Raw genomic sequence first — 11,061 nt, forward strand, 5'->3', positions numbered from 1 at the left:
TTATCATAAATGGGTGTTGAATTTTGTCTAAGGCTTTCTCTGCATCTATTGAGATGATCATATAGTTTTTCTCCTTCAATTTGTTAATATAGTTTATCACATTGATAGATTTGCATATATTGAAGAATCCTTGCATTCCTGGAATAAACCCTGCTTGATCATGGTGTATGATCCTTTTACTGTGCTGTTGGATTCTGTTTGCTAGTATTTTGTTGAGGTTTTTTGCATCTATGTTCATCAGTGATATTGGCCTGTAGTTTTCTTTCTTTGTGACATCCTTGTCTGGTTTTGGTATCAAGGTGATGGTGGCCTCGTAGAAGGAATTTGGGAGTGTTCCTCCCTCTGCTATATTTTGGAAGAGTTTGAGAAGGAAAGATGTTAGCTCTTCTCTAAATGTTTGATAGAATTCACCTGTGAAGCCACCTGGTCCTGGGCTTTTGTTTGTTGGAAGATTTTTAATCACAGTTTCAATTTCAGTGCTTGTGATTGGTCTGTTCATATTTTCTATTTCTTCCTGATTCAGTCTTGGCAGGTTGTGCATTTCTAAGAATTTGTCCATTTCTTCCAGATTGTCCATTTTATTGCCATAGAGTTGCTTGTAGTAATCTCTCATGATCTTTTGTATTTCTGCAGTGTCAGTTGTTACTTCTCCTTTTTCATTTCTAATTCTATTGATTTGAGTCTTCTCCCTTTTTTCTTGATGAGTCTGGCTAGTGGTTTATCTATTTTGTTTATCTTCTCAAAGAACCAGCTTTTAGTTTTATTGATCCTTGCTATTGTTTCCTTCATTTCTTTTTCATTTATTTCTGATCTGATTTTTATGATTTCTTTCCTTCTGCTAGCTTTGGGGTTTTTTTGTTCTTCTTTCTCTAATTGCTTGAGGTGCAAGGTTAGGTTGTTTATTCGAGATGTTTCCTGCTTCTTAAGGTGGGCTTGTATTGCTCTAAACTTCCCCCTTAGAACTGCTTTTGCTGCATCCCATAGGTTTTGGGTCGTTGTGTCTCCATTGTCATTTGTTTCTAGGTATTTTTTTATTTCCTCTTTGATTTCTTCAATGATCACTTCATTACTAAGTAGTGTATTGTTTAGCCTCCATGTGTTTGTATTTTTTACAGATCTTTTCCTGTAATTGATATCTAGTCTCATGGCATTGTGGTCGGAAAAGACACCTGATATAATTTCATTTTTCTTAAATTTACGAAGGCTTGATTTGTGACCCAAAATATGATCTATCCTGGAGAATGTTCCATGAGCACTTGAGAAAAATGTGTATTCTGTTGTTTTTGGACGGAGTGTCCTATAAATATCAATTAAGTCCATCTTGTTTAATATATCATTTAAAGCTTGCATTTCCTTATTTATTTTCATTTTGGATGATCTGTCCAGGGGTGAAAGTGGGGTGTTAAAGTCCCCTACTATGAATGTTTTACTGTCGATTTCCCCTTTTATGGCTGTTAGTATTTGCCTTATGTATTGAGGTGCTCCTATGTTGGGTGCATAAATATTTACAATTGTTATATCTCCTTCTTGGATCGATCCCTTGATCATTATGTAGTGTCCTTCTTTGTCTCTTCTGATAGTCCTTATTTTAAAGTCTATTTTGTCTGATATGAGAATTGCTACTCCAGCTTTCTTTTGGTTTCCATTTGCATGGAATATCTTTTTCCATCCCCTTACTTTCAGTCTGTATGTGTCTCTAGGTCTGAAGTGGGTCTCTTGTAGACAGCATATATAAGGGTCTTGTTTTTGTATCCATTCAGCCAATCTATGTCTTTTGGTGGGAGCATTTAGTACATTTACATTTAAGGTAATTATCGATATGTATGTTCCTATTCCCATTTTCTAAATTGTTTTGGGTTCGTTATTATAGGTCTTTTCCTTCCCTTGTGTTTCTTGTCTAGAGAAGTTCCTTTAACATTTGTTGTAAAGCCGGTTTAGTGGTGCTGAACTCTCTCAGCTTTTGCTTGTCTGTAAAGGTTTTAATTTCTCCATCAAATCTGAATGAGATCCTTGCTGGGTAGAGTAGTCTTGGTTGCAGGTTTTTCCCCTTCATCACTTTAAATATGTCCTGCCACTCCCTTCTGTCTTGTAGGGTTTCTGCTGAGAGATCAGCTGTTAACCTTATGGGGATTCCCTTGTGTGTTATTTGTTGTTTTTCCCTTGCTGCTTTTAATATGCTTTCTTTGTATTTAATTTTTGACAGTTTGATTAATATGTGTCTTGGCGTATTTCTCCTTGGATTTATCCTGTATGGGACTCTCTGTGCTTCCTGGACTTGATTAACTATTTCCTTTCCCATATTAGGGAAGTTTTCAACTATAATCTCTTCAAATATTTTCTCAGTCCCTTTCTTTTTCTCTTCTTCTTCTGCAACCCCTATAATTTGAATGTTGGTGCATTTAATGTTGTCCCAGAGGTCTCTGAGACTGTCCTCAGTTCTTTTCATTCTTTTTTCTTTATTCTGCTCTGCAGTAGTTATTTCCACTCTTTTATCTTCCAGGTCACTTATCCGTTCTTCTGCCTCAGTTATTCTGCTATCGATCCCATCTAGAGTACTTTTAATTTCATTTATTGTGTTGTTCATTGTTGCTTGTTTCATCTTTATTTCTTCTAGGTCCTTGTTAACTTTTCTTGCATTTTGTCCATTCTATTTCCAAGATTTTGGATCATCCTTACTATCATTATTCTGAATTCTTTTTCAGGTAGACTGCCTATCTCCTCTTCATTTGTTAGGTCTGGTGCATTTTTATCTTGCTCCTTTATCTGCTGTGTGTTTTTCTGTCTTCTCATTTTGCTTATCTTACTGTGTTTGGGGTCTTCTTTTTGCAGGCTGCAGGTTCGTAGTTCCCGCTGTTTTTGATGTGTGTCTCCAGTGGCTAAGGTTGGTTCAGTGGGTTGTGTAGGCTTCCTGGTGGAGGGGACTAGTGCCTGTGTTGTGGTGGATGAGGCTGGATCTTGTCTGTCTAGTGGGCAGGTTCACGTCTGGTGGTGTGTTTTGGGGTGTCTGTGGCCTTATTATGATTTTAGGCAGCCTCTCTGCTAATGGGTGAGGTTGTGTTCCTGTTTTGCTAGTTGTTTGGCATAGGTTTTCCAGCACTGTAGCTTGTTGGTCATTGAGTGAAGCTGGGTGCTGGTGTTAAGATGGAGGTCTCTGGGAGATTTTCACCGTTTGATATTATGTGGAGCTGGGAGGTCTCTTGTTGACCAGTGTCCTGAAGTTGGCTCTCCTACCTCAGAGGCAGAGCCCTGACTCCTGGCTGGAGCACCAAGAGCCTTTCATCCACACGGCTCAGAATAAAAGGAAGAAAAAGTAGACAGAATTAGTAGAAGTATGAAGAAAGAAAGAAGGAAAGGAGGGAAGGAAGGAAGGAAGGAAGAAAGAAAGAAAGAAGCAAAGAAGGAAAGAAGGCAAGAAGGAAAGAAAGGAGGGAGGGAGGGAGGAAGGAAGGAAGGAGGGAAAGAAGGAAAAAGACAGAAAGAAAGAAGATACAGTAAAATAAAATAAAGTATAATAAAGTTATTGAATTAAAAAATATTTAGAAAAAAAGGGATGGATAGAACCTTAGGACAAATGTTGGAAGCAAAGCTATACAGACAAAATCTTACACAGAAGCATACACATACACCCTCACAAAAAGAGGTAAAGGGGAAAAAATCATAAATCTTGCTCTCAGAGACCACCTCCTCAATTTGGGATGATTCGTTGTCTAAAGGAGGGAAGGAAGGAAGGAAGGAAAGAAAGAAAGAAAGAAACAAAGAAAGAAAGAAAGAAAGAAAGAAAGAAGGTAAAGTATAATAAAGTTATTAAAATTAAAATTAATTTTAAGAAAAAAATATTTTTTAAAAAAAGATGGACGGATAGAACCCTAGGACAAATGGTGGAAGCAAAACTATACAGACAAGATCTCACACAGAAGCATACACATACACATCCACAAAAAGAGGTAAAGGGGAAAAAATCATAGATCTTGCTCTCGAAGCCCACTTCCTCAATTTGGGATGACTCGTTGTCTATTCATGTATTCCACAGGTACATCAAGTTGATTGTGGAGCTTTAATCCACTGCTTCTGAGGCTGCTGGGAGAGATTTCCCTTTCTCTTCTTTGTTCTCACAGCTCACAGGGACTCAGCTTTGGATTTGGCCTTGCCTCTGCGTGTAGGTCACTGGAGGGCGTCTGTTTTTTGCTCAGACAGGACGGGGTTAAAGGAGCCGCTGATTGGGGGCTCTGGCGCAATCAGGCCGGGGGGGGGGGGGGGGGGGAGGGAGGGGCACTGCGTGCAGGGCGGGCCTGCGGCGGCAGAGGCCGGTGTGACGTTGGACCAGCCTGAGGCGCACCGTGCGTTCTCCCGCGGAAGTTGTCCCTGGATCCCGGGAACCTGGCAGTGGCAGGCTGCACAGGCTCCATGGAAGAGGAGTGTGGATAGTGACCTGTGCCCGCACACAGGTGCCTTGGTGGCGGCAGTAGCAGCCTTAGCATCTCCCGCCCGTCCCTGGGGTCCGCGCTTTTAGCCGCGGCTCGCGCCCGTCTCTAGAGTTCCTTTAAGCAGCGCTCTTAAACCCCTCTCCTCGCGCACCAGGAAACAAAGAGGGAAGAAAAAGTCTCTTTCCTCTTCGGCAGGTGCAGACTTTTCCCTGGACTCCCTCCCGGCTAGCCGTGGTGCACTAACCCCTTCAGGCTATGTTCAAGCCGCCAACCCCAGTCCTCTCCCTGCGCTCCTTCCGAAACCGAAACCCGAGCCTCAGCTCGCAGCCCCGCCCGCCCCGGCGGGTGAGCAGACAAGCCTCTTGGGCTGGTGAGTGCCGGTCGGTACCGATCCTCTGTGCGGGAATCTCCCCGCTTTGCCCTCCGCACCCGTTGCTGTGCACTCCTCCTCGGCTTCGAAGCTCCCCCCTCCGCCTCCCGCAGTCTCCGCCCGCGAAGGGGCTTCCTAGTGTGTGGAAACTTTCCTCCTTCACAGCTCCCTCCCACTGGTGCAGGTGCCGTCCCTATTCTTTTGCCTCTGTTTTTTCTTTTTTTTCTTTTGCCCTACCCAGGTACGTGGGGAGTTTCTTGCCTTTTGGGAGGTGTTCTGTAGGAGTTGTTCCACGTGTAGATGTATTTCTGGTGTATCTGTGGGGAGGAAGGTGATCTCCGCGTCTTAATCTTCCGCCATCTTCAAGGTCCCCCCCAAATATCTATGATTTTAATGCTCATCATTTCTTCTTGATGATAGGTTTTTAATGTCTATACTTATTCATAGTATCCTGAATGTAAAAATGAGGTTTTGGAGCAAGGATAGATTATTATTATTTACAGCAATAACTGAATATGTTTCTACTGACCTAATCCTTCTGAGGTTATGTGATGAGAACCAGATGTCAGCCTACATATATGAGGGTCTGCACTATATAATAGAAATCCTGAAATTAGAAAGCTGGAGCCTATGTATGAATTGAATTGTTGTTAACCTCTCCCATTGAAATATAAACACATAATTATGGGAAGATAAATCTCTCACTAATTATTTAGCTATAGGTTAGGTTTCAAAACTTGTCCTTTAAGCTAGATCTCAGGTTTCTTTACTCAGAAAGCCTAACTAAGAGGAAAAATAAGAATGTTCACTTTATGACACCTAACAATTTGCATTTCTGTCTAGTATAATTTCCCTTTTCTTGAATAATTTCCTTTAGTATTTCAGATAACACAGATCTGTTGATGACAAATTCTCTTTGTTTTTTAACTATATAAAGCTGTCTTTATTTTGCTTTTAACCTCGAAGAATATTTTTAGTGGAAATATAATCCTGAATCGGTATTTTTATTAATTATTTTTCTTTCATCATGTTTAGGATTGTGTTCCACAGTTCTCTTGCCCCCGCGTTTTCTGGTGAGAGCCAGCATTAATTTGACTCCTATTTCACTCCTTGTATGATGCTTGTCCTTCATCTTTTTTTCTTTCTTTTGTACTTTCAAGATTTTCTTTTATCCTTTCTTTTAAGCAGTTTGACTATAATGTGTCTAGGCATGATTTTCTTCATATTTATCCTGCTTGAGATTTGTTGGGATTCTTGAATCTATAAATTCATGTCTTTAAGAAAATTTGTGAAATTTTTGACCATTATTGTTTTCAAACAATTTTTCTGCCTTATTATCTAGCTCATTCCTTTCTAGAACTCCAATTACATGTGTGTTACACCATTTAACATAGTTTTCCAGGTGCTTGAGGTTGTTTGCATTTTTTCCATTGTTTTCCCATCTTCTTCACATTGGATTCCTTCTTCTGATCTATCTTCACATTCACTGTTTCTTTACTCTGTTATCTCCATTCTTCTGCTAATCTCATCCAATAAAGTTTCTTTTTCCAGATAACGTATTTCAGTTCTATCATTTTCTTTTTTTGTTGTTTTTTTGTGGTTTCTATTTCTCTTCTAAAATTTCTTATATGCTTATAAGAAAGCACATTTTCCTTTACATCATTGGACATAGATATCAGAACAGTTTTAAAATCTTAGTCTACTAACTTCAAAATTGAATTATATATAATTAGGTCTACCCTGACTGCTTTATTTCTTGAGAATGGCCATGTACTCCTGGCTCTTTTTTGTTTTTTTGTTTTTTTTTGCGGTACGCGGGCCTCTCACTGTTGTGGCCTCTCCTGTTGTGGAGCACAGGCTCTGGACGCGCCGGCTCAGCAGCCATGGCTCACGGGCCCAGCCACTCCATGGCATGTGGGATCCTCCCGGACCGGGGCACAAACCTGCGTCCACTGCGTCGGCAGGCGGACTCTCAACCACTGCGCCACCAGGGAAGCCCTCTGTTTATTTCTTTTGTACTTCTGGACTGCTTTGAGTCTTTCCACACATGTGTGCTTCAGGAGTCAACCAGAAATTTGGGCAAAATATATACAGAGGTTTTGAAATTATCTCTCTGGCTCTGTCTTTCCAGGATTTGCTCCTCCCCTTCCAGCAGTTCTAGTTACCCCAGACTCTATTTTCTGGTTCTTCATGCCAGGAAGTCTGTTGGTTTTCATTTTAAATTTTAAGCTTTTCACAAACAATGGTGGCTGTGGTCTTCATTCAAACAAAAACTCTTTCAAAGAGAAATCATCCTGTGTATTTACCTTCTTCCAAGTGTTGAATGCATTCTAGATCTGCCTGCTTTTATTTATTTTAAATTTTTTATTTTATTTTATTTATTCATTTTTTGGGGCTGTGTTTTGTCTTCATTGCTGTGTTCAGGCTTTCTTTAGTTGAGGCGAGTGGGGGTTACTCTTCATTGCAATGCACGGGCTTCTCACTGCAGTGACTTCTCTTGTCATGGAGCATGGGCTCTAGGCGTTCGGGCTTCAGTAGTTGTGGGGTGCGGGCTTAGTAGTTGTGGCTCACGAGCTCTAGAGCGCAGGCTCAGTAGTTGTGGCGCACGGGCTTAGTTGCTCCGTGGCATGTGGGATCTTCCTGGACCAGGGCTCAAACCCATGTGCCCTGCACTGGCAGGTGGATTCTTAACCACTGCACCACCAGGGAAGCCCCTGCCTGCTTCTATTCTATCTCCAGTGTGTTCAAGTAGCTGCTGTTTTTGTTTTTTTCCAGAGTTTGTAGTTGTTATCTTTAAGATGTGTGACACACCTAGTACTTAACTCATTCAGACCAGAAGCAAAATTCCTACTTGCCTTTACTTTGATGAAAGTTACACCCCAAAATTTTAATAAAATATTTTATGCAATTTAAGTATTTTTCTTAATTCTTACTGAATCATTGATTCAGTTGAAAATTAATGCAGGAAATATAAAATTATATAGATGTCTTAAGAAGAAAATTTAATTTGAGAAATTGTGTGCCTACAAATTATTGGAAAGTTTGAAAGAATCAGAAGTCTGTCACTGGAATTATTGATTTAAGAGAACTTGACCAAGCTGAAATCTACAGGTCAAAGAAATGCTGCTGCTGCTGCTATAATATTTTTACTGTCTTCTCACAATACTCACAAAAGTAGGGAGCAGAAACTGAGTCTAACTCCTACAGTATACTCTCAGCACTCAGGTTCTTATTATTTTTGCTTCTCTATATAAGCAAGAGAAAAGAAAGTTGACCTCAGTTTTGCCTTCCATTTTACTACCATGAGGAAAACTGAGAAGAGAATGAAACTGAAATAGAGAAGAAAGAAGAGCTAAGAAAACAGATAAATTGAGGCTGTGGTGATGTCATAGCCTATTATTCATAATTTGCAACTCATCATTTGATGTTCTGATGTTTGTTCAGATATGGGAGTGATGAAATGGATTCCTTTTATCTACTGAGTCTAATATAACTTGAATTTTTTTCACTTTTTACAGTACAATAGACATAAATTATACAGGAACCATTTCAAGTGTATCAGTCAAGGGACAAACCCTACCTCCTCCATCCCTTGCCATATGTTGGGTGAAAAGTCCTGTGAAATCAATCATGCATTGCTCCAACTTCTATCTAGAAAGAATATTGATTAAATTCAAGATTTAGCTGTGTGAGACTGAAAATCTTTTGAATTGTATGGCTAAGAGTGGAGTTTTAAGAATTTCATCTTCATTTTTTCCCTGTTATTTGGATAAAGCCAGCTTATTGCAAAATAAATCTAGCACAAAGTATGAAGCTAAGTAAGTGAAAGACAGAAAAACTATTCATTTATTCAACAAATATTTATTGAATACTTATTATGTATCTGGCAATATCCTAGAGATGAGCCTATAAAATTTAGCAAAACAGGAAAAAATTTCCCATGGAGATGGAAAATAGAGATATAAATGAAAAAAATATAATTTAAATGCACATAAAATTGTGATATATGTTAAAGAGAAAAAGTAAATTATAGATGAGGATGTTTTTCAGAGGTTGACTTCTGAGTCAAGACTCAGCATAATGTTGTAATGCAAGTCTCTGAATTGAGCCATATCTGATGAGATTTGTCTTGAACTTCCCAGTGATTTAAGCTAATAGATTCTCTTTCCTTATGCTGGATTGTATTGCGCTTCATTCACAATAAAATCAAAGCTACTGATTAACACACGACAGTCTTCTTTTTATAATTTTTAAGATTTCTTCTTTACACTTTTCCATTTCCATTTCTATCTATCACTTATGTGCAGAGTATGCTTTGTGTATTGGTCTTGGTTCTCCAGAGAAACACAAAGAACAGAATGTATTCATATACATTCTAGTCACAGGAATTGGCTCATACAGTTATGGAGGTTATCTTAAGTCCACAATTGTTTCAAGAAGTGATTCTGGGCTTCCTCGTTCCTGTGCTTTGGCTGACGACTCTTGCCTCCAGAATATGGCCAGTCACCTTGTAAAACCTGATTCTAGAAATTGCAAGAGACCAAGAGAGTTGGAGCCTCAAATGCCAGATAGTCCACAACTGTCCTGTCTTGGAAAATCAGATTCTTCTTTCTCTGAAAGCTCTGGACTATTTTATAAAGATGAAGCCCTGGAGAAAGATTTGAATGTGAGAGAGCAGCAGTAGATGCATCTTATATTGACGAGATAGATGGACTCTTCAAGGAAGCCAATACTATTGAAAACTTTCTAATACAGAAAAGAGAGCTCCTGAGACAGAGGTTTACGGTGATTGCAAACACACTACACAGATAAAATTGTGTACTTAAAATAAGCTGAGAATTTAAGCCCAGTATTGTTGTAATGAAAGAATGGCATTTGTGCTCTGAATGCTCTCCAGTTGTTAAGAAAATGTATACCTTAAATATAGAAGGGGAAACTCCTTAAATTTCTTTTCTCGATTTAAAAGGGGCATTAAGCTGGACATTAATATGATACATAGCTTTTCTTTTGAGAGTCAAATATTTGTCATATTTTATAAAAGTGTAAACTATTTAAATTGTATATGGAGCCTCTTCTTTTTTTTTCTTAAACCTCCTAACCTTTCTTAAATTTCTAAGACTCAGTGAGTTAATTTGATAATATTTAACAACATTGCACTTTTTCTTTTAGAATATTTTGTTTAAATAGCAGATAGATAGCTTTGGAGATGGTTTTAAGATGTTTTTCATGGTCAGCATTGAAAAAAATTAAAACCCAAAAGTAATTTGAAAAAAAAAAAAAAAAAAAAAAGAAGTGATTCTGAAATGCGACTAACTGCAGGATTTTTCAGATTTATTTCTGCTCCAATACCTTAGAGGTCTTTGAACAGATTTCTTTAAAGGCTTATGCAGCCCCAAGGCTGAGGACTTGGCCAGCACCCCGTGGGGAAATGTTTATTTGGGAAGATGCACTGAGAAGAACAGCTGTCCAAGAAATCCAGGAATTCAGCAGCTATTAGGAGGGACTGTTGTGCACATTTGAAAATTTCTGGAAGCAGCAGTATCTACTGTCATATCTCTGTTGGTAGCCTCTGAAAATGGTGTAACTGGAAATAAAAAACTGAGTCAGTAATCATCTCACTTGGGAGTTTCTGCTGTTCTGAGAACAAATGCTGTGGACTGCCAACAGGTACTTCTCTGCCCGTAGCCACTGATGAGATCTGCAACAGAGTCAAAGGCAAGAAGACCTTGATGCTAAGATCCTGCAAGCCTTTCTGACCTCTCCCTGTGAGTCGCTCTTGACTCATGAAGGAGGGTAGAGAGGGTGAATTTTTCTTCATTATCTCACAGAAGAGGAAGAATAAAGATTTCTAGAAAATTTAAAGATCTAGAAATTGTGTTGGCTGAGTCCAGCAACAGAGAGCTTGACTTTAACTTCATTTCAAATACAGGATATGAAAACTGTGTCACACAAATGTGGAACAGGCACTTAACTGTTTTTCCTTCAACCCCACAAACTCTCTCATCTGCTTTTGGTCAGTCCAACAGAGAACTGCAGGAAAGAATGAGGATAATTAGGAGACTAGCCAAGCCCTCTAGGATGCTACTTAAGATTTTTTCATCCTATTCCCTACCCTTGAGGCTGACATTTGATTGGAGGTCTTTTCATCTCCATCAAGCTAGGAAGAAGTAGAGTATCATCTCTGTGACCTGCACCTGAACAGTCCACAGCTTTCCTTCAGTCCTCAAACCTGTTCTTTGTCACTGTTCTTCAGGGTCTCAGTTTTGC

General features: G+C 39.2%; 1 pseudogene; it reads left to right on the forward strand.

Annotated features, from left to right (window-relative positions):
- Window positions 1-9,247: 9,247 nt before the first annotated feature.
- Window positions 9,248-10,054, forward strand: LOC137211459 (testis-expressed protein 12 pseudogene; annotated as a pseudogene).
- Window positions 10,055-11,061: the final 1,007 nt, after the last annotated feature.

Source organism: Pseudorca crassidens, chromosome 2 (assembly GCF_039906515.1).
Source record: "Pseudorca crassidens isolate mPseCra1 chromosome 2, mPseCra1.hap1, whole genome shotgun sequence".
Taxonomy (NCBI): Eukaryota; Metazoa; Chordata; class Mammalia; order Artiodactyla; family Delphinidae; genus Pseudorca; species Pseudorca crassidens.